General features: G+C 38.1%; 1 non-coding gene and 1 pseudogene across 1 annotated transcript; both read left to right on the forward strand.

The window, feature by feature from the left end:
* Window positions 1-21,479, forward strand: part of LOC127690853 (probable E3 ubiquitin-protein ligase TRIML2) — a 164,565-nt pseudogene that overhangs the window by 110,403 nt on the left and 32,683 nt on the right.
* On the forward strand, window positions 21,260-21,366 carry LOC127691807 (U6 spliceosomal RNA). The gene has a single exon (XR_007979380.1). It is a non-coding gene; the product is annotated as a U6 spliceosomal RNA (small nuclear RNA).

A 21,479-nucleotide genomic window follows, 5' to 3' on the forward strand; every position in this document is an offset into this window, starting at 1 on the left:
TATTCCTCATATTGACACATACTGCACTACATGACTAACTGACCAATCAATTTGACCAATAATCCCAACAGGCACATGTGTTTGGACACTTTATCCACATGGCAGTGCTTCACTGGAAGATTGTACAATCCTTGGGAGGTGGGGCCTGACTGGAGGAGATGTATTAGGGGTGGGAGTGGGGTGGGGGTGGGGGTGGGGACAGAACTTTGAAACTGGCAACCTGGCCAGACTTTTTGTTCTTCCTCTCCTGAGTCACTGAAGTCACTGACTCCCAACCACAGGGAGACCCTGCTGCCACACCTTTGTGCCTTTGCTGACTGGATCCCTTTAAACAGTGACAAAAATAATCCTTTATTTTACTTTGTCAAGTATTTGGTAACAAAGATAAGAAATGTAACAAATATAAAAACTGTTTGTGATAATTGTTTTTAAAACTCTGCTGAGTGTGTGTGTGTGTGTGTGTGTGTGTGTAGATGACACAATTCTCACAGAATTTGCACGCACGTATCATTGTCAGACTCAGCTGGTTAAAGAGATACCATCTAGAGAGAGGTCATTTTCAGTTGTATTTGTCTTCAGACATGAAGGTAATCATTGCTGGCTTGTTTGTTTATTTTATTGTATTTTTATCCTGAGTTAGGATGAAAGGACTTTGGTTCACTTTTGCGTAAGTTGACTTGCAGAGCTTGGCCTCAATATTTGGTCTGCACACAGTGGAGAGTGTCTTTATTTAGATCTTTTAAAGTTCTCCAGTATGTGTGGTGTGAGGGTTTATACTCAGGACATGTGGAGAGTTCTGAGTATGCTCAGTGCTTCATATTTTGTCCAACTCTGAGATGATTCTGTGCTATGAAGAACTGCAAGCTTTGAGGCTCTTTAGATCTTTTTTGTTTTCTCATCAAGATGTTACTTACCAGAAGGACAGAAAAAATAGGAGACTGTGAGAACTGGGCTTATAAGTGTAGTTGAAGCAAGTCCGGGACTTTCTATAAGGGACTTTAAGTATGAGAGATTTCAACATTGTAACTGTTTTATAAAGACAATCAAATGATACAGAAAAACTGCTCATGTTTTTTGGAATTTTTGTTAAAATATAATCAAGGGCATTTTATGTACTTGATTTTTAAAGGGGCTCTGAAGTACATGGTCACCATTTAAAACCAGAAAACCTCATCCATTACATGATGAGAGTCTGTTTTCAAGAGTAGGAGTGAAGGCTAGTAAGTTGCCATACTTAATCTTTTAATAATTCCTAAATTTTAGATATCAGTGACAAAAACAACCTCTGGCTCCAAGCCAATGCCTCCCAGTAAAGTAAATGCAGCTTTAAGGAAAATTATAAAAACCAGCAAATTGAAATGCCTAGTTACCATCTATAGATTAAATATTTACAAATGAAAAAGTATCTGCATAGGTTTGCATTTTTTGAATTCTGTACATATTGTGGAATCACATGCTCTGAATCCGACAAGACTTCTTTTGCTGAGAGAATTATTGCTTTATATTCCTGTTGATGAGTGGCTGTATATGTATTTTGTTTTAATTTTAATTTTAAAACAAGCAATCTATTTTCATTTATAGCCTATAATAAGTGAAAGTTGTATTCACAATGATTTCACAAGTAAAATAATACTCAGCATACTTATTTTTGAATAGATAAACTATAAGTTCAGTGTATTTGCACCATTCCCACTGGCAGTGTTTTCTAGAGCAGTGGTATGTAGTGTGATTGTTGGGGCTTTTCATTTTTCAGGGTAAAGGAAACCTGTGCTGAAGAATGACAGAAAGTATACATTTCAGAAAGTTTTTCTCAGTATTAATAAAGAGATCACTAATAAAAATACTTAAAAATGTACTTGGGATGCCTCTTTAGTCCATGCTGGACTCTGGTCTGAAGGAGACTCTTTTGTTTGAAACTGATTGTTAATGTTCTTTTGTGTTGGATTCTCATTATCCCTTTGTTGGAGACTTGACCTCAGCTATTTTTGTTTCCTGTGAGAGATCTTATAAGTGCTGAGCACTAAATTTCCTTTCCTGCCCTGTTGGTAGTTTTTGCACCATTTGAACAGGCTACTTATTTCTAACAAGATGAAAAGGAGGGAGGATGAGAAAGAACACAGGACAACATAGAGTCTGCACAGTGGTCACACTATGTGCTCTTGGTATTCTTGCTTCTCTTCTGAGATGCTGTCAAGCCCAAATGAAGCTGTTTCATGGGTAACATGCAACATTCTCTGAAGAAAAGGTCTCTCTGCTTCTCCTCTTGTCCCCAACCATCTCTTTTCTAAACAACAGCCAGAGTCATCTTTCAAAATGTCAATTGCAATGTCTCTGTTGCTCATCCCCTGCCTGTTCAAGATGCTGCAGAGGCTTCTTACCACATTCAAAATAAAATGTGTGTCCCATCCCACAGTCCTATTCGCCTCTCCCCCTGAGAGTGAATTTTCTATCTTTCAACCCTAACCCCTGCTACTTTACCATTCTTCAGAGACATTGCTTGGCCTTGGAATGCTCCACTTGCTTTTTTTTTTTCTTCATTGACTTCTGCTTCTGTCTAGCTTCAATGCTTTTTTTCTTATACTTTGTTGGGGTATGGTTTCCACTTCATTATTTGCAGAGACCCCACCCCAAGTCTTTCCTATATGAATAACACATTTTCCCTAGCAATTATATTTCTCCAAGTCAATTAATTTTCCTTTAGGTAAGTTTTCCATCTATCACTAAACCATGTGCATGTTTGTTTATGGCTTTCTTCTGGTGACTTAGTAGCTTCATGGTGGCAGAGTCCTTTCAGTCTGTTCATTGGTGCATAGCCAGCACTTACAAGTACTTGGCACACAGTAAACACCTACAGTGAGTGATCATAAGAATGCAAGCCTGATGTGCTAATATAAAAAATAAAAATGATGGAATACTAAGGCATGGTTTTGATGAGGTTCTTCTATGGAGTGGAAGAAGGTAGGATTGGGCTAAGGGAGACATTGAAGCCAGACACAGATAGCACAGCCTACTGATTCCCAGAGGGGAGTTCTGTAGCTGGCTTGGCCTTTTAGGCCTATACTGCACTTAATGAAGGTATCAGACATTCATAACTTTGAATCTGAGTACACAGTCTTCCTCAGTAACTGGATGTGTGAGCTTAGACTGCACTGCCCCATAAAAGGGTGGCAGAAATCCATACAATATTACAGGGTATCTCTATTTGCTTATATCCTACCATTATTTCTACAGCCTTTCCTTTAAAATCTTGCCCCTCCCCTATAGCAACAGGTGGTTGATATAGATCCTGAGACAACCAATGTTGGACAAGGTCTCTGGAATCATTGGAACTGACAGTGATGTGAAATGATATCATCAACTTTAAAATCCATCTTCTGTCACCAGAGGGCGTGCCTTCACTTTCTAATCAGAGGAAGATGACATGCTGGATCCTGCCACAGTACACAACATTCCAAGAATTTCCTTATAAGACATTTCTAGTATTTTTTCTAGTTCTCAAATATTTTGCAAGCCAAGAATCTTGATTTATTTTCCCTAACAGTGTCCCATTTCAATGGAGCAAGAAAAAGATCAAACAACTATGTTAGAGGTCCTCTGGGAGAAAAAATAGGAACCAGAAAAGGGAAGGGTCATTACAGGACAGTGGCAGACAGTCCTCTTGTCTGAATTCGGAGAACCTCTAGGCCTTCAGTTTGCTTGTTCTGTCAGGTTCCATACTTCCTTGGTATCCTTTCAAGGCTGCATTCCATGACTCTTATTCACAGTCCCAAATATCCATCAATGCCCTGTACCAGGCTTAGCACTAGGATCCCTTTCAACAGGCTGCACTACACAGTTTAACCCATTTAAGACTATGTCCATGAAATTTTGAATCTAACCTGTACAGTATCTTTAAATATTTCTTAAATACAAAAAAGTCTGAAAACCTAAATTTGAATACACTATGTTCATTAAGAACTTCATCCAAAACTTCCATCCCACACTCCTCTGCCTCAATCCCTGAACCAATACTGAATCAATAGTCATCCCTCAGTTAACAGTAGTTACCCCTTTTCACACAAGATTTATGAGAGGGGTTTAGGAGAATAGAGAGGACAGACAGATTATTTGTCAACATTCATCCCCCAGAGATGTCTCGTTTTTACGTGGCACAAGCCAATTTCCATTGAAAATAATGCCTGCATTTTCTCAGGTAATTTTATATAGAATTTTATCATATTCCTTCCTAATATTCACCTCAGTTTTTTTTCTGGAAGAGTCCTCCATGTGTCTGTGTGTGTATGTGTGTGTTTGTGTGTGTATTTGTGTGTGGTGTGTGAGTATATTTCTGCTGCATTTTTGATCATACAGAATGAACATACTATCACCATATCAAAATGTTGTACTTTATATACACAAATAGTTCATATAAATACAAATTTTATTTAAAAATTAAATATTGATTAGTTTTGAAAACAGTTGGAAATTTTGGTTGAACCAGTTGAAAAAGGTAGTTTTCTGTGAGTGCCTGTGTATTATATGAAGCTGATGAACCCAGAAAATATCTTTCCATAAAATATGTTAAAAAAAAAGGTTAAGAAAAGAAACCAAACCAAACCAAACCAAAACAAAACAACAACAACCGCAAAAACAAACACAAAATCCTCCCAACCATTCAGAAGCTAAGCTTGCCCTGTTGGGATTATCAGAAATATTCTATATCAGAAGATGTAGTTGCTGTTGTTCTTATAGGTATTTGCATGACCTATTTAATTGATTTGAAATAATGCTTTTTGCTTGCTGCTCAGAATGAACTAGCTTATGATAGCTGCCTTTGAAGCCTCTTCATTGTGGTTACTATGGACTACTGATTAAACCTACCCAATTATTATCAGAGCTGTAAATTATAAGTTAACCAAAGCTCTATTAAGTGATGTATGATACTAAAACATTTACTTAATAGCAAATGATACTAATGTGTAAAATATTTATGACAGTGTACACTTCACTTTCTTTGGTGTCTTCTGTACATTGCTAGGGCCTGTGAGATCTTACTTTCACTGCTAGAGGATTTAGACCAAGGGTGGTATTGGTTGCTTCTAAAGTATTTTCTTTTCTTTTTTTTTTCTTTTTTTTTTTGTTTTGTTTTGTTTTGTTTGTTTTGTTTTGTTTGTTTTTTGTTTTTCGTGACAGAGTTTCTCTGTGTAGCCCTGGCTGTCCTGGAACTCACTCTGTAGATGAGATTGTATTTGTAGACTCAAATTCAGAAATCCGCCTGCCTCTGCCTCCCAAGTGCTGGGATTAAAGGCATGTGCCACCATTGCTCGGCAGGTATTTTCTTAATAACATTTTAAAATTGAAAATACTTTTCTATGAAACAGTTAAAACAGTTCACTATAGAAAGCATATTAGGCAGTGGAGAATAATGATATTCTCTCTTAATCAATTATTTATGATCTGTGCAGATGTCTATTTTTTATAATGACAGACACTGTTATACCTGACATTCTGGTTCCTGCTATTTTAACACAATAGTTATTAGAACAGTAGAAGAATGTCTTACCTAGGCATCACTCTCTTCTAGGATCATGCCTGTTTCAATACTAATTATGTAACAATACAAATTTCCCCTAATAAATGCTTTCCTAGTGGTCTTTTTATCATCAAGCTCTGAGCACATGCTTTCACTGCTCAAAGATCTGTTTTATGTGTCCATCATTTTCTCTTGAATAGTGTTAAAATCTCTTACTGTGAATTCAAACTCTTTTGGTGATTGGTTTCTATTTCATGTCTCACTTTTCCCTCTAATGTTCCTGTTCCTTGGACCTGTCTCTGTCCACACATTACGCATCCTTTCAGGGATCAATTTTAAACCAAAATGAACCATCACCAGTTTTTTTCAACCTTTACATTGGCCCTGAGAGTCTCCTATGAGCTGTGAGCTATGTAGTGTTCTAGGTACTTTGTATATATGATACAGTGTTTTAAGCACAATTACACTTGAAGGATTTTCATTTTTCCCTCTGCCCGTGTTGGCTTGTACCTTTTGGTTCTACATGAGCCTTAATGCTTCAGCCTGGGCTTGAGGAACAAAAGTATCAATTTCCTTTTAGATTTAGACCTAATCAACCTGTGTGCCAAGAAATGGTTTTGAATTCAAAGTCGATGGAGATTTTTCAACTCCACTTACCTTCCTACCTGCTCAAGAACAACGTCTGAGTGTTTGCATTATAGAGGATAGTCACTTACTAGGGTTTGAGGGAATTGTTGGTGTGGTATAGGATGAAGAAAACCAATCCCAAGTGGCTGGGCATAGAGACAGAAAATCAAAAGGCAGAAGAAGCAAAAGATATGAACCTCTCTCTAATTTTCAGGATTTCAGAGTAGAATGGTAGGGATATGTAAGTAACAGTGGAAGAGATGGGGCCATTTGGGAAGTGTTTTGCAGTGTATTTTTGCACTAACACTGTTCAGGAGTTTTTAACTAAGTATATCCAGAAGCATAGATCAGGCAAGGGGTCAGGGAACTCAACTTTCTGATAACTCTGTTGTGCATTCTGGGTATTCACAAACTTAACATCTCCCAGGGAAGTGCCAAGGTGTGGAGAGGTTGTAACTTCTGTGAGTAGCAAATGCTGGGACAAAGATTGCAATTGGAGGTATTATTGTGGAACGTTGAAGACTGAAATTTGACCACTCTGTCTAAGGGCCCTCAACTCAGGAAGCAAATTCACTTAGATTCGTTATGAAAGGAATAAACAAAGCTTTGAAGCTCCCTTCTCCACACGGATATACAGGCATACTAAGCAGCTATCCTAACCTGTAAACAATAGCTCCATCTTGGTGAGCCAGGAAGATGGGTTTACAACTAGAAGTGGAAAATAATTTGAATTTGAAGAATTCTTTTTTTCTCTTTTATAAACTATTCTAGCCAATTATTTGCTGTTTTTCTTTAGTTATTAAATCCCCTTTGAAAATCATAAAGCTGGAAGTTGGTGAAACGAAATTTTTATACAGTTATAATAAATCAGTTATGATTTATTTCAACAAATCTCAGTGTCTTAGAAGTGAAATTTCTATCTCATTCACATTTAATTATCATAATTAATTATCACAGTTAGCCTATACCTTTCAGAACAGACTCAAGTGTTGTATAAATTGCTTCTCAGAGAAATCAATCTGGAAAACCTTGGAAAGGCAATAAGGAATGGGCAGGAGAAGTGAGCATGAGAGTGTTGGAAGCCATAGACTTAAAACTTGGCAAATTCAGGTTCTGAGTAGCTGTTTTGTACCTACCCTAAACCCATCAGATGACCAGTGAGTAAGTCTGCTTAGCTCCCAGAGTCTTCAGCTAAGTCTGTTTCCCCACCTCTGGTGGACTTTGTTACTACTAGTTTGTATCATAGACTCAACAACAGGCAAAGTCTTTCCCCATCAATGTGTAGCTACAGTCCAGACAATAGAGAAGAGGTGGAAGATGAGGAGTGTTGTTGTTGCCACTTTATTCATGGAAGAAGTAAGAAGTAACGTTCTGTCCTAGATACTTCAAACACTACTCATAACCCTCTAGTTCATCAGAAGTTATTAAGAACACTATTTCAGTTTTTCTCAGTACCTCCTTCAGTGAAAAAGGTTGTATTGTTAAAGCTTTAAAATATCTAAAAAATAACTATACAATTATAAAAGTAGGCTAGCAAGTATGGAAATTCTTAGTTTTTTTTTTTTTCTTGGATTTGTTTTTTTTTCGAGACACGGTTTCTCTGTATAGCCCTGGCTGTCCTGGAACTCACTCTATAGACCAGGCTGGCCTCGAACTCAGAAATCCACCTGCCTCTGTCTCCCAGAGTGCTGGGATTACAGGCGTGTGCTACCACCACCTGGCACCTTGTTGAATTTTAAAATGAAATATCATGCATTTATACGTGTAAGTTATAGATAATAGCTGAACTCAGAGGGTTATACATATTTACAAAGCCCTGTATGTTTCATACTTAGCCCAGAGCTTAACACTGACATGTCAGTCTACAATGATGCTAACTGTCACCTATGGTTGTTGATGTACCATATTTGAAGTTCCTGGCAACTTAAGAACTTCAGTTAGAGTTTCCAGAACACCATAAGATGAAAACTATGAACTCTTCCTGAGAAATAAAACTGAATATTTCATAGTCATTTCCCCCAAAATAAGCAGCCCTGAACTAATAAGAAGAAAGTAGATTTAAATAGATATGGAATTTATGTTGTTTATTCAGACCATGCCAGGAGAAAAATGAAGTATAAAAGAAAGTTTACAGTTTGTCATCTTTACTGAAGTTTAGGAAAGTACCTATTCTGTAGAGAGGCCTTAATACCAGATATACCTGTAGAAGCTTTACCTGCTGACCTTCTTTATTTATGGTGGTGGCTATAACAAGGAGGAAATGGCCAGAAGTGGACTGTTTTAAAGTTAATTACAGCTTTTAATTATGGTGTTTTCTCTGGAGGTAGAGATAATGAAAATAATAAATTTAGTGTTTCCAAGTAAAGAATATGCCCATTCTTTAATAAGTATGTGTAGCTACTTCTGGCACTGTGGATGGAGTTCTGGGTAGACACAACCTATGAAACAAGCAAATAATACCTTCTTTTATTAAGATGTATAGAAACTAAGTGAATAAGAAAAAAGAAATAAATTAAAATAATAAATATAGAAATAAAATGAAACTGGAGAGAGCATATACTAGCAGCTTGACAGTACATCTGAAATCTCTAGAATAAAAAGAAGCAAATACAACCAAGGCGAGTAGATGGCAGGAAATAATCAAACTCAAGGATGAAATCAAGCAAATAGAAACAAAGAATCAACCAAACCAGTAGCTTGTTCTTTGAAAAAGTCAACAAGATAGATAAACCATTAGCCAGACTAACCAGAGGACAAAGAGACCGTATCTAAATCCACAGAATCAGAAATGAAAAGGGAGATATAACAACAGAAACCAAGAAAATCTAAAAAACCATCATATCCTACTACAAAAGCCTGTACTCAACAAAATTGGAAAGTCTGGATGAAATGGACAAATATTTAAAACAGATATCAGGTACCAAATTTAAATCAGGATCAGATAAATGGTCTAAATAGTCCCATTACCACTAAAGAAATAGAAGCAGTCATTAATAATCTCCAAACCACAAAAAGCCCAGGACATATGGGTTTAAGTGCAGAGTTCTATCAGACCCTCAAGGAAGACATAATATCAATGCTCTTCAAACTATTTCACAAAATAGAAACAGAAGGAACACTACCCAGTTCATTCTATGAAGCCACAGTTACTCTGATACCAAAACCACACACACACACACACAACAAAGAAAGAGAATGTTAATCAATTTCCCTTATGAAATTTGATGCAATAAAATTCTCACAAACTGAATCCAAGAACATATCAAAGCAATCATCTATGATGATCAAGTAGACTTCATCCTAGCAATGAAGGAAAGGATTCAATATATCAAAATCCATCAATGTAATCCACTATATAAACAAATTCAAAGAAAAAAAGAAACTACAGGATCATTTCATTAGATGTTGAGAAAACATTTGACAAAATAAAATGCTCCTTCATGATAAATGTCTTGGAAAGATCAGGAATTCAAGGCCCACATCTAAACATAGGTATATAGCAATATACAGGAAACCAGTAGCCAACATCAAACTAAATGGAGAGAAACTTGCAGCAATACCACTAAAATCAGGGACAAAGCTGACCACTCTCTCCATCCCTATTCAATATAGTACTTGAAGTCCTAGCCAGAGAAATTAGACAATAAAATGAGGACAAAGGGATACAAATTGGAAAGGTTGAAGTGAAAATACTACAATTTGCAGATGGTATGATAGTTTACTTAAGTGACCCAAAAAATTTCCACCAAAGAACTACAAAACCTGATAAATAATTTCAGCAAAGTGCCTGGATATAAAATTAACTCAAATAAATCAGTAGCCTTCCTCTACTCAAAGGATAAATAGGCTGGGAAAGAAATTAGGGAAACAATACCCTTAACAATAGTCACATATAATATAAAATAGTTTGGTGTGACTCTAACTAAACAAGTGAAAGATCTGTAGGATAAGAACTTCAAGTATCTGAAGAAAAAATTGAAGATCTCCAAAGATGGAAAGATCTCCCATGCTTATGGATTGGCAGGATTAATATACTAAAGATGGCCATCTTGCTGAAAGCAATCTACAGATTCAATGCAATTCCCATCAAAATTCCAACTCAATTCTTCATAGAGCTAGAAAAAGCAATTTGCAAATTCATAACAAAAAAACAAAGATAGCAAAAAATATTCTCAACAATAAAAGAAGTTCTGGCTGAATCACCATCCCTGACCTCAAGCTGTGCTATATCAATATATATACAATAGTGATAAAAACTACATGGTAAGGGTACAGTGACAGGCATGTAGATCAATGAAATAGAAATAAAGAACCGAAAATGAACTCACATACCTATTGCCTCTTGATCTTTGGCAAAGGACCTAAAACTATCCAGTAGGACATAGACAGCATTTTCAACAAATGGTGCTGGTTCAAGTCCCTGAAGTTTGCATGTATAGGAATGCAAATCCATCCATTTTATGTCCTTGTACAAAGCTCAAGTCTAAGTGGATCAAGGACCTCCACATAAAACCAGATACACTGAAACTAACAGAAAAGCAAGTGGGGAAGAGCCTCAAGCACATGGGCACAGGGGAAAATTTCCTGAACAGAACACCAATGGCTTATGCTCTAAGATAAAGAATGGACAAATGGAACCTCATAAATTTGTAAACTTTCTGTGAGACAAAAGACACTGTCAATAGGACAAAATGGTAACCAACAGATTTGGAAACGATCTTTAACAATTCTATATCCAATAGAGGACTGATATCCACTATATACAAAGAACTCAAGAAGTTGGACTCCAGAGAATCAAATAACCCTATTAAAAAAATGGGGAACAGAGCTAAACAAAGAATTTTCAACTGAGAAATACTGAATGGCTGCAAAGCCCCTAAAGAAATATTCAACATCCTTAGTCATCAGGGAAATTAAAATAAAAACTACCGTGAGATTCCACCTCATGTGTCCTGAGTGACACAACACAATCACAAAAGAACACACAAAGGCCTAATATCCATTTATCAGTGATAAGTGGATATTAGGCCAGAAGCTCAGAATACCCAAGATACAATTCACAGACCACATGAAGCTCAAGAAGACCAAAGTGTGGATACTTTGGTCCTACTTAGAACATGGAACAAAATATTCATGGGAAGAGATAGAGAGACAAAGTATGGAACAGAGATTGAAAGAAAGACCATCCAGAGACTGCCCCACCTGGGGATCCATTCCATACGTATAGTTACCAAATTCAGGCACTATTGTGGATGCCAACAATAAGTTAACAGGAGCCTGATATAGCTCTCTCCTGAGAGGCTCTGTCAGTGCCTGACAAAATGCTAACCAACAGATTTGATGGTGGATCATTTTAGTCAACCATTGAACTGAGCACTGAGTCCAGGATAGAACAGCTGTTGAAAGGACCCAAGGAGCTCAAGGGGCTTGCAGCTCCACAGGAAGAACAACTAGTACACCCAGTAGTCGCAGGGACTAATCCACCAACCAAAGAGTACATATGGAGGGAACTATAGCTGCAGCGGCATATATATAGCAGAGGATAGCCTTATTGGACATCAATGAGAGGAGAGGCCCTTGGCCCTGTGAAGGCTCCATGCACTAGTGTAGGGGAATGCCTGGATAAGGAAGTGGGTGAGGTTGGGTTGGTGAGTAGAGGAAGGGGGATTGGGGCTTTTGAAGGGGAAAGGAGGAAAAGAATTTAAAATGTAAATAAAGAAAATATCTAATAGCAAAAGGATTCTGTTGAACAGATAATTAGGGCAAAGGATATTATTTCACCTTCTGCATTATTTTTATTAATATGCTCAAAATTTTTGATATATTATTTTCCTATTACTAATTTAAAATTTCCTGCCCTTTCATTTAGGATGTTTTCTGTGTAGCACTAGAAATAAAACTGGGTATTAGTTGAAGAAAAGGATCACGAACAATTACAGACAACTGACAGAGAATTATAGGGGAAGGATTAGGCAGCTAATGGGAGCCCTGAGGACACAGGAGGGAAAAGAAACAGAGAGGTGAGAAGCCACAGATGCAGTGGACCAAAAGGCTCTCAGTCAGCTCCTTTAAGTGAGCTGAAGCCTGCTGATTCAATTAGCGTTTCTTCTGCACTGTGACTACATCTGGTTGAGATCACATCTGTTTGATAAGCAAATGTAGTTGATGAGGCAAATATGGTTTTGGTAAACGAGAATCTCTGATGGACTAAAGAAAAATAAGCAAGTAAAAATGTAAATACCAAGGGGACTCAGCAGCAGCAGCAGAATTAGTGTCCTCTTCAGTGGACTTCTGTCTGCTGAGCTGTGTGTGGGCTGCTATTCACCCTTCCATACCTCCTGTCTTCACATGCAGCAACCCCATGTAAGCTTCAGGTAATCCAAGAGTATTGTTGAACTGTTTCAGGTGCTGTTTTTACGAGGCATTTACAAACCCCTGTTGTCTCTCCCCCTTCCAAATATTTCTAGGACTCATTGACAGGCCACCCATGCTTCTCACAAGAAGCTATACCCTTTTCTTTCCTGTGGTGGTTTGAATAAGAATGCCTGATGGGAATATATGTTCGAATATTTTGTTCCCATTTGGAAATATCTGAGAAAGATTTGGAGGTGTGGTATTGCTGAAGGGATGTGTGTCATTGGGATATCCTTTCTCTACCTCCTGCTTGTGAGTTAAGATATGATATTTCAGGTGTTCTTTGCCCCCTGTTTCAGCTCATCTAACATGGATCCTCTGTGTTGTATTCTGTAGCTGCCTGCAGTTACTACGAACTGGGTTGCTGGAACAGAAGCTGAGGGATAGATAGAGAAGGGGTGAAAAGAAGGAGGCCAGGATGATAGTTTACCCAGGATGATAGAGGCCCCAACTTTAATCAAGGTCAGAAGATTTTAACAGTTTGGGCAAGCCCCTCCCCCCCAGACTCCGGGCTGAGGGCTGAGTTCCGGTGAAGTTGTTTGGCTTCGTCTGGAGGTCCTTGGCTCGGCTGCTCAGGAAGCTGGGTGGGTCACCTGCTTAATTCAGGAATTCATAGACCTGGAGGAACAATGAACTTAACCTTCACTCTGAGCACTCCACCGAGCAAGATCTTGACTTGCACGGGAATCCATGCTCAACATGAGCAAGATCCTGACTTGCACGGGAATCCATGCTCAACATAGGAGAAGTTCACCATGACCAATGTCAAGTACACTCTTTGTGCTCCACCCTAGGATTAAAAATTCCTGCTGTAACCTACTTCCCTATTATGCCCTAATGTCTGATTACTGCCCGAAGCCCTTGTCCTTGGCTAATGTCAAGTTCCTACCATGTGGCATGACACCCCAATTCAGCTCTGTACACCTCTGGAGCAATATATTGGTTATTTTATAATTTGCATTGGTCAAGGTATTTTGTCAAAGCCATAGAAAAGAAAGTAAGATACCTTCCTTTCTCATGGAATCTGGGGCAGTGTGTTTATGGTCACACTTTAACCTGCACCACTCCCCTCTCCAGAGTCTCTGTGACTACCATCTAAGTCACAAAGCTGAGGTCACATATTAACTAAGCCTGCTTCATCCTGACCTAGAGTCCCATCATTTCCCAAAGAAATTTTTAAGAGTAGAGATGTCCTTTGTCTTGTGGGTCTGAGTCTCTCCTATTAGAATCTCTGCTGTAGCTGCTATTATTAAATGAGTTTGGCTGAAAAAGGCAATCCTCTGGTCTGCCCTATTTCTTTCTTGCCTCAAATCAAATCCTCATGAGGTTTCAGACAGAATAAGAACTCTGGGAATTAGACTAGACTCCATGACTATTACATTTATTCTGGTAAAACAAAATCAAAACAAAACATTTTTTCTTGTCTGTGGCTTTGTTAAACACTCATACTTTAAACTGATGGGCTAATTTATTTGAGAAATTTGCAGTCTAGGTTATTCTGTATGCATTGGTAACTACCAAGTAAAACTATTGTGAAAATTTAGAAGCCAAACTCAAGTCAGGAAGACTTGAAATGTTTTCAGTTTGCTCAGAAAATGAGTACATTTAAATTTGGACATAAGGAAGGGTTAGTTGTTAAAAATGGGGACCACTAAAATGAAGCCAAGTGTTTTGCATAGGAGTAATAGGTAAGATATTTTGAGTATATTTCAGGAATTTCCCAGCTCCCACTAACAGCTGACTAAAAGGTATAAAATATTAAACATGTTTGAAAGGTTTTATTTTGAGAAGAATATTCCAGAGTACCCCTTTTGCACAGGGAAGTCTTTGTCTGTACTTAGCTCTCCAGAGCACTACATTCATAATCCAAGATGGCCCCCTGGTTAATGCTGAAGGTCACAAAAAATTTGGGGTTCAGGAAAACAGAAGGAAAGAATTGTAGCATTATGGGGATTTACACTCAGATTTTCAAGGAAAACCTGGGGGCCAGGAGATGTATAGCATGGCCAGTTTCCCTGGCAGTGTCTAAGAAGACTGTATGAATCTTTGAAAATGAAGATTCATCAGATAGCCGGGCAGTGGTGGCGCACGCCTGTAATCCCAGCACTCTGGGAGGCAGAGGCAGGTGGATTTCTGAGTTCGAGGCCAGCTTGGTCTACAGAGTGAGTTCCAGGACAGCCGTGGCTATACAGAGAAACCCTGTCTCAAAAAAACCAAATCCAAAAAAAAAAAAAGAAAAGAAAAGCTGCTAGCTGTTCAGAAGATGCATCAGAGATCTGAAGAAATTAGAGATCCAAGGATTAGGTCTAGATTTTACAGAGCAGAGTGTAACTGCCGGCAGTTACATTGAATGGATTACCCGGAAGGAAAGCTGGGAATAAAATAGAATGGATTCAGGAGAGAAATGAGGAGCCAAGACAAGTTTTCTGATCAAGGCTCAAATCCCTTTCCCCCAAAGGTTGGAACCTTGCCTAGCAGAACCTGTCTTTGCTCAGCAGGTGGCTAGTGCCTCTCAGGAAACTGCAGGTCCTTGAAGAACAATGGGTTAGAACTCCACCCTAGGTGGGAAGTAGTGGCTAGCATCTATGTCTGAAATTTCTGCTCAAAGGCCTCAAAGGCTTGGGCATGGGGGGGGGGGCATGGGAGGGCACAGCAGAGTTGTAGGCTTTGAACATAGGCAGTGGAGAAAGTGAGCAGAAGGAATAGGCCTAATGGACTGAAGATGGTGAGGACAATAGAACCGTCTGAGAACTCTGGGACCTCATCATGTGCCCCATCTACTTGCTGGACACACAATTGGGGGATTTAATGTTTATCTAGAGAATTTTGGTCTTGCTTTGACCCTACCTGTCCTTATTTTCATCACATTTCTCCCATTCACAATGGAAATATAAACTTTCTGAGACTGTATAATGGATATGTATTATTTTCTCTTATACTTTATAGATATTAGCATATGGTAATTTGCCTCAAGTCCCAGGAGGTTTTGAGTTTGAACTTTTGAGCAATGCTGGTGACTTAAGAACTCAGGGGATATTGGAAATGAGAAAAGGCATTTATTATGATACAGCTGTTGGTTAAAGACAGAAAATGACAGTTTGAATAGTTCCCCAATTAATGAGGCTATTGTAAAAAATATTAGAAACTTTAAGGGATAGCGTCCAGCTAAAGGATGCAGGTTACTGGGCTATGTCCCATGTACCTTCCTGTAACTATTTTGTATCATGTATGATATGAGGTGAGTTCTGAGACAACTAGGATCACAGAAAGGACAGTCTACAGTCACATGTAGTGAGGGCAGGTACCATTAGAGATTATCAGATAGTGGGAGGCAAGCATAAGAACATAAGGAATAGAAACCAAGGTTACTTGGCATCATCATAACACAATTCTCTCAACATGGCAAGTCCTGGATAGACCATCACACTGGAAAAGCAAGATTCAGTTCTAAAATCACTTCTCATGATGATGATAGAGTACTTTAAGAAGGACATAAATAACTCCCTTAAAGAAATAAAGGAAAACACAGGTAAACAGGTAGAAGTCCTTAAAAAGGAAAAACAAAAATACCTTAAACAATTACAGGAAAACACAATCAAACAGGGTAAGGAAATGAACAAAACCATCCAAGATCTAAAAATAGAAATAGAAACAATAAAGAAATCACAAAGGGAGACAACCCTGGAGTTAGAAAACCTAGGAAAGATATCAGGAGTCATAGATGCAAGTATCACCAACAGAATACAAGAGATAGAAAAAAGAATCTCAGGTGCAGAAGATACTGTAGAAAACATTGACACAACAGTCAAAGAAAATGCAAAATGCTCCTGTATTAGTCAGGGTTCTCTAGAGTCACAGAATATATGGGTAGTCTCTATATAGTTAGGGAACTTGTTGATGACTTACAGCTTGTAGTCCAGCTCCCCAACAATGGTCAGCAACAGCTGTGGATAGAAGCCTAAGGATCTAGCAGTCCTATGATGCAAGCAGGCAAGAAAGAATGAGAGTGAGAGAGTCTTCTTCCAATGTCCTTATATAAATCTCCAGGAGAGGGTGTGGCCCAGATTAAAGGCATATGTAACCACACCTTTAATCCCAGATGATCTTGAATTCAGAGATCTCCTTGTCTTAATCTTGTGAAATTCATAGTCACTATGCTTCAAGATTTCCATGACAAGATCCAGGTCAGAAACTTGTATCTCTGAGCCTCCAGATTAGGATCATAGGTGAGCCTTCCATTTCTTCATTGTAGTTCATTCCAGATATAGTCAAATTGACAACCAGGAATAGCCACTATAGCTCCTAACCCAAAACATCCAGGAAATATGGGACACAATGAGAAGACCAGACCTAGGGATGAAAGGTAGAGAATAGAGTGAAGATTCGCAGGTTAAAGGGCCAGTAAATATCTTCAACAAAATTATAGAAGAAAATTTCCCTAACCTAAAGAAAGAGATGCCTATGAACATACAAGAGGCCTACAGAACTCCAAATAGATTGGAACAGAAAAGAAATTCCTCTTGTCACATAATAATCAAAACATCAAATGAACTAAACAAATAAAGAATATTAAAAGCAAATAATAAAAAGGGAAAAAGGAAGTGTCATGTCGAGTTTTCTGAGGAAGCCCCAGATGGATTTCCACAGTGGTTGTACCATCTTGCAATCCCACCAGCAGTGGAGGAGTTTTCCTCTTTCTCCACATCCTCACCAACACTTGCTGTCTCCTGAGTATTTAACCTTAGTCATTCTGACTGGTGTGAGGTAAAATCTCAGGGTTGTTTTGATTTACATTTCCCTAATGACTAATGATGTTGAGCATTTCTTAAGGTGCTTCTCAGTCATCTGAATTTCTTCAGGTGAAAATTGTTTGTTTAGATCTGTTCCCCAGTTTTTTAATAGGGTTATTTGGTTTCCTGGGGTCTAACTTCTTGAGTACTTTGTATATATTGGATATTAGCCCTCTATCTGAGGTAGGGTTGGTGAAGATCTTTTCCCAATTTGTTGGTTGCCGTTTTGTCCTTTTGACAGTGTACTTTGCCTTACAGAAACTTTGTAATTTTATGAGGTCCCATTTGTCAATTCTTGATCTTAGAGCATAAGCTGTTGGTGTTCTGTTCAGGAACTTATCCCCTCTGCCCATGTCCTCAAGTGTTTTCCCCAGTTTCTTTTCTACTAGTTTCACTGTGTCTGGTTTTACGTGGATGTCCTTGATTCTCTTGGAGTTGAGCTTAGTACAAGGAGATAAGAATGGATCAATTTGCATTCTTCTGCATGCTGAGTTCCAGTTGAACCAGCACCATTTGTTGAAAAGGCTATCTTTTTCCCACTGGATGTTTTCTGCTTCTTTGTCGAAGATCAAGTGACCATAGGTGTGTGGAGTCATTTCTGGCTCTACAATTCTATTCCATTGGTCCACTTGCCTGTCACTGCGCCAATACCATGCAGTTTTTAATACTATTGCTCTGTAGTATTGCTTGAGGTCTGGAATACTGATTCCCCCAGAAGTTCTTTTACTCTTGAGAATAGTTTTAGCTATCCTGGGCTTTTGTTATTCCAGACGAATGTGAGAATTGCTTTTTCTAACTCTATAAGGAACTGAGTTGGTATTTTGATGGGGATTGAGTTGAATCTGTATATTGCTTTTGGCAAGATGGCCATTTTAACTATATTAATCCTGCCAAACCATGAGCATGGCAGATTTTTCCATTTTCTGAGGTCTTCTTCAATTTCCTTCTTCAGAGACCTGAAGTTCTTGTCATATAGATCTTTCACTTGTATGGTTATAGTCATACCAAGATACTTTATTTTGTTTGTGGCTATTGTGAAGGGTGTCGTTTCCCTAACTTCTTTATCAGCCTGCTTATCCTTTGAGTATAGGAAGGCTACTGATTTGCTCGAGTTGATTTTATAACCAGCAACTTTGCTGAAGTTGTCAGCTGTAGGCGTTCTCTGGTGGAGTTTTGTTTGGGTCACTTAAGTATACTATCATATCATCTGCAAATAGTCATAATTTGACATCTTTCCAATTTGTATGCATTTGACCTCCTCATGTTGTCTAATTGCTCTAGCTAGAACTTCAAGTACTATATTGAAAAGATATGGAGAGAGAAGGCATCCTTGTCTGGACCCTGATTTTAGTGGTATTCCTTCAAGTTTCTCTCCTTTTAGTTTGATATTGGCTACCAGTTTGAAGTATATTGCTTTAACTATGTTTAGGTATGGGCCTTGAATGCCTCTTCTTTCCAAGACTTTTAGCATGAATGGATTCTGAATTTTGTCAAATGATTTTTCAGCATCCAATGAAATGATCATGTGGTTTTTGTCTTTGAGTTTGTTTATGTAGTGGATTGCATTGATCGATTTCCTTATATTGAACCATCCCTGCATCCATGGGGTGAAGCATACTTGATCATGGTGGATGATTGTTTTGATGTGTTCTTGGATTTGGTTGGCAAAAATTTTATTTAGTATTTTTGCATCGATATTCATAAGGGAAATTGTCCTGAAGTTCTCTTTCTTTGTTGGATCTTTGTGTGGTTTTGGTATCAGCAGAATTGTGACTTTGTAGGAGGCGTTGGGTAGTGTTCCTTCTGTTTCTATTTTGTGGAATAGTTTGCAGAGTATTGGTGTTAGGCCTTCTTTGAAGGTCTGATATAATTCTGCACTGAAGCCATCTGGTACTGTGCTTTTTTTGGTTGGGAGACTTTCTATGACCCCTTCTAGTTCTTTAGGGGTTACGGGACTTTTTAGATGATCTATTTGATCCTGATTTAATTTTGGTGTTTGATATCTGTCGAGGAAACTGTCCATTTCCTCCAGATTCTCCAATAGTGTTGAGTATAGGCTTTTGTAGTAGGGTCTGATGATTTTTTGAATTTCCTCAGTTTCTGTTGTTATATCTCCCTTTTCATTTCTAATTTTGTTAATTTGGATACTGTCTCTGTGGTTATTGATACTGCCTTTGGTTAGTCTGGCTAAGGGTTTATCTCTCTTGTTGATTTTCTCAAAGAACCAGCTCCTGGTTTTGTTGATTCTTTGTATGGTTCTCTCAGTTTCTACTTGATTGATTTCTTCCCTGAGTTTGATGATTTCCTGTCTTCTACTCCTCCTTTCAGGTGTATCATTAATCTGCTAGTGTATGCTTTCTCCAGTTTCTTTTTTGAGGCACTCTGGGCTATGCGTTTTCCTCTTAGCCCTGCTTTCATTGTTTCCCATAGATTTTTTGCCTTCATTTTCATTAAATTCTATAAAGTCTTTGATTTCTTTCGCTATTTTTCCTTGACAAAGGTATCATTGAGCAGAGTATTGTTCAGTTTCCATGTGTATGTGGGCTTTCTGTCATTTTTGTTGATATTGAAGACCACTTTTACTCCATAGAGATCTGATAGGAGGCATGGGATTATTTCAATCGTCTTATATTTCTTGAGGTCTGTCTTGTGGCCAATTATATGATCAGTTTTGGAGAAGGTATCATGAGGTGCTGAGAAAAAGGTATATTCTTTTGCTTTAGGATGAAATGTTCTATATATATCTGTTACATCTAATTGATCCAAAGCTTCAATTAGTTTCACTGTGTCCCTAGTAAGTTCCTGTCTTCCTTATTAGTCCATTGAGGAAAGTGCAGTGTTGAAGTCACCCACAATTATTGTGTTAGGTACACTGTGTGCTTTGAGCTTTGGTAAAGTTTCTCTATGAATGAAGATGCCCTTGCATTTGTAGCATAGATGTTCAGGATTGAGAGTTCTTCTTGGTGCATTTTTCCTTTGACCAGCAAGAAGTGTCCCTCAGTGTCTCTTTTAATGACTTTAGGTTGAAAGTCAATTTTATCTGATATTAGAGTGGCTACTCAGGCTTGTTTCCTGAGACCATTTGCTTGTAAAATTGTCTTCCAGCCTTTTACTCTAAGGTAGTGTTTGTCTTTGACACTGAGGAGTGCTTCCTGTGTGCAGCAAAATGTAGGCTCCCGTTTGTGTATCCAGTCTGTTAGTCTATGTCGTTTTATTAGGGAATTGAGTCCATTGATGTTAAGAGATATTAAGGAATAGTGATTATTGCTTCCTGTCATTTTTGATATTATTTTTTATATTTGATTGGTTATCTCCTTTTGTGTTTGATGAAAGAAGTTTACTAGAGGATTCCCCAGCATGTAATTAAGACACATGCTCCATTATGTTCACAGCAGCCTTATTCATAAAAGCCAGAGCTGGAAAGAGCCCAGATATCACTCAGTGGAGGAATGGATACAAAAAATGTGGTATATTTACACAATGGAATACTACTCAGCAATTAAAAGCAATGAATTCATAAAATTTTTAGGCAAATGTTTGGAAATGGAAAATATCATCCTATGTGATGTTACCCAATCATAAAAGAATACACATGAGATGCAATCACTGATAAGTGGATATTAATTAGTCCAGAATCTCTGAATACCCAAGACACTATTAGCATAGCAAATACTCCCATGAAGAAGTAAGGAGAGGGCCCTGATCCAGGAAAGGCTTTATCCAGCATTGTAGGGGAGTACCAGGACAGAGAAAAAGGTGGGAGGCTATTGGAGAATGAGTGGAGAGAAGAAGATTTATGGGACATATGGGGAGGGGGCAACCGGGAAAGGGGAAATCATTTGGTATGTAAAGAAAGGATATAGAAAAAAAAAGAAAGAAAAAAAAGAGAAAAAGGTCAAGTAACATATAAAGACAGGTGCTCGCTTCAGCAGCATATATACTAAAATTGGAACGATACAGAGAAGATTAGCATGGCCCCTACGCAAGGATGACACGCAAATTCGTGAAGCGTTCCATATTTTTGAAAGACCTATATGACAAGAACTTCAGATCTCTGAAGAAGGAAATCGAAGAAGATCTCAGAAAATGTAAAAACCTTCTATGCTCGTGGATTGGCAGGATTAATATAGTTAAAA

Source organism: Apodemus sylvaticus, chromosome 8 (assembly GCF_947179515.1).
Source record: "Apodemus sylvaticus chromosome 8, mApoSyl1.1, whole genome shotgun sequence".
NCBI classification, from domain to species: Eukaryota; Metazoa; Chordata; class Mammalia; order Rodentia; family Muridae; genus Apodemus; species Apodemus sylvaticus.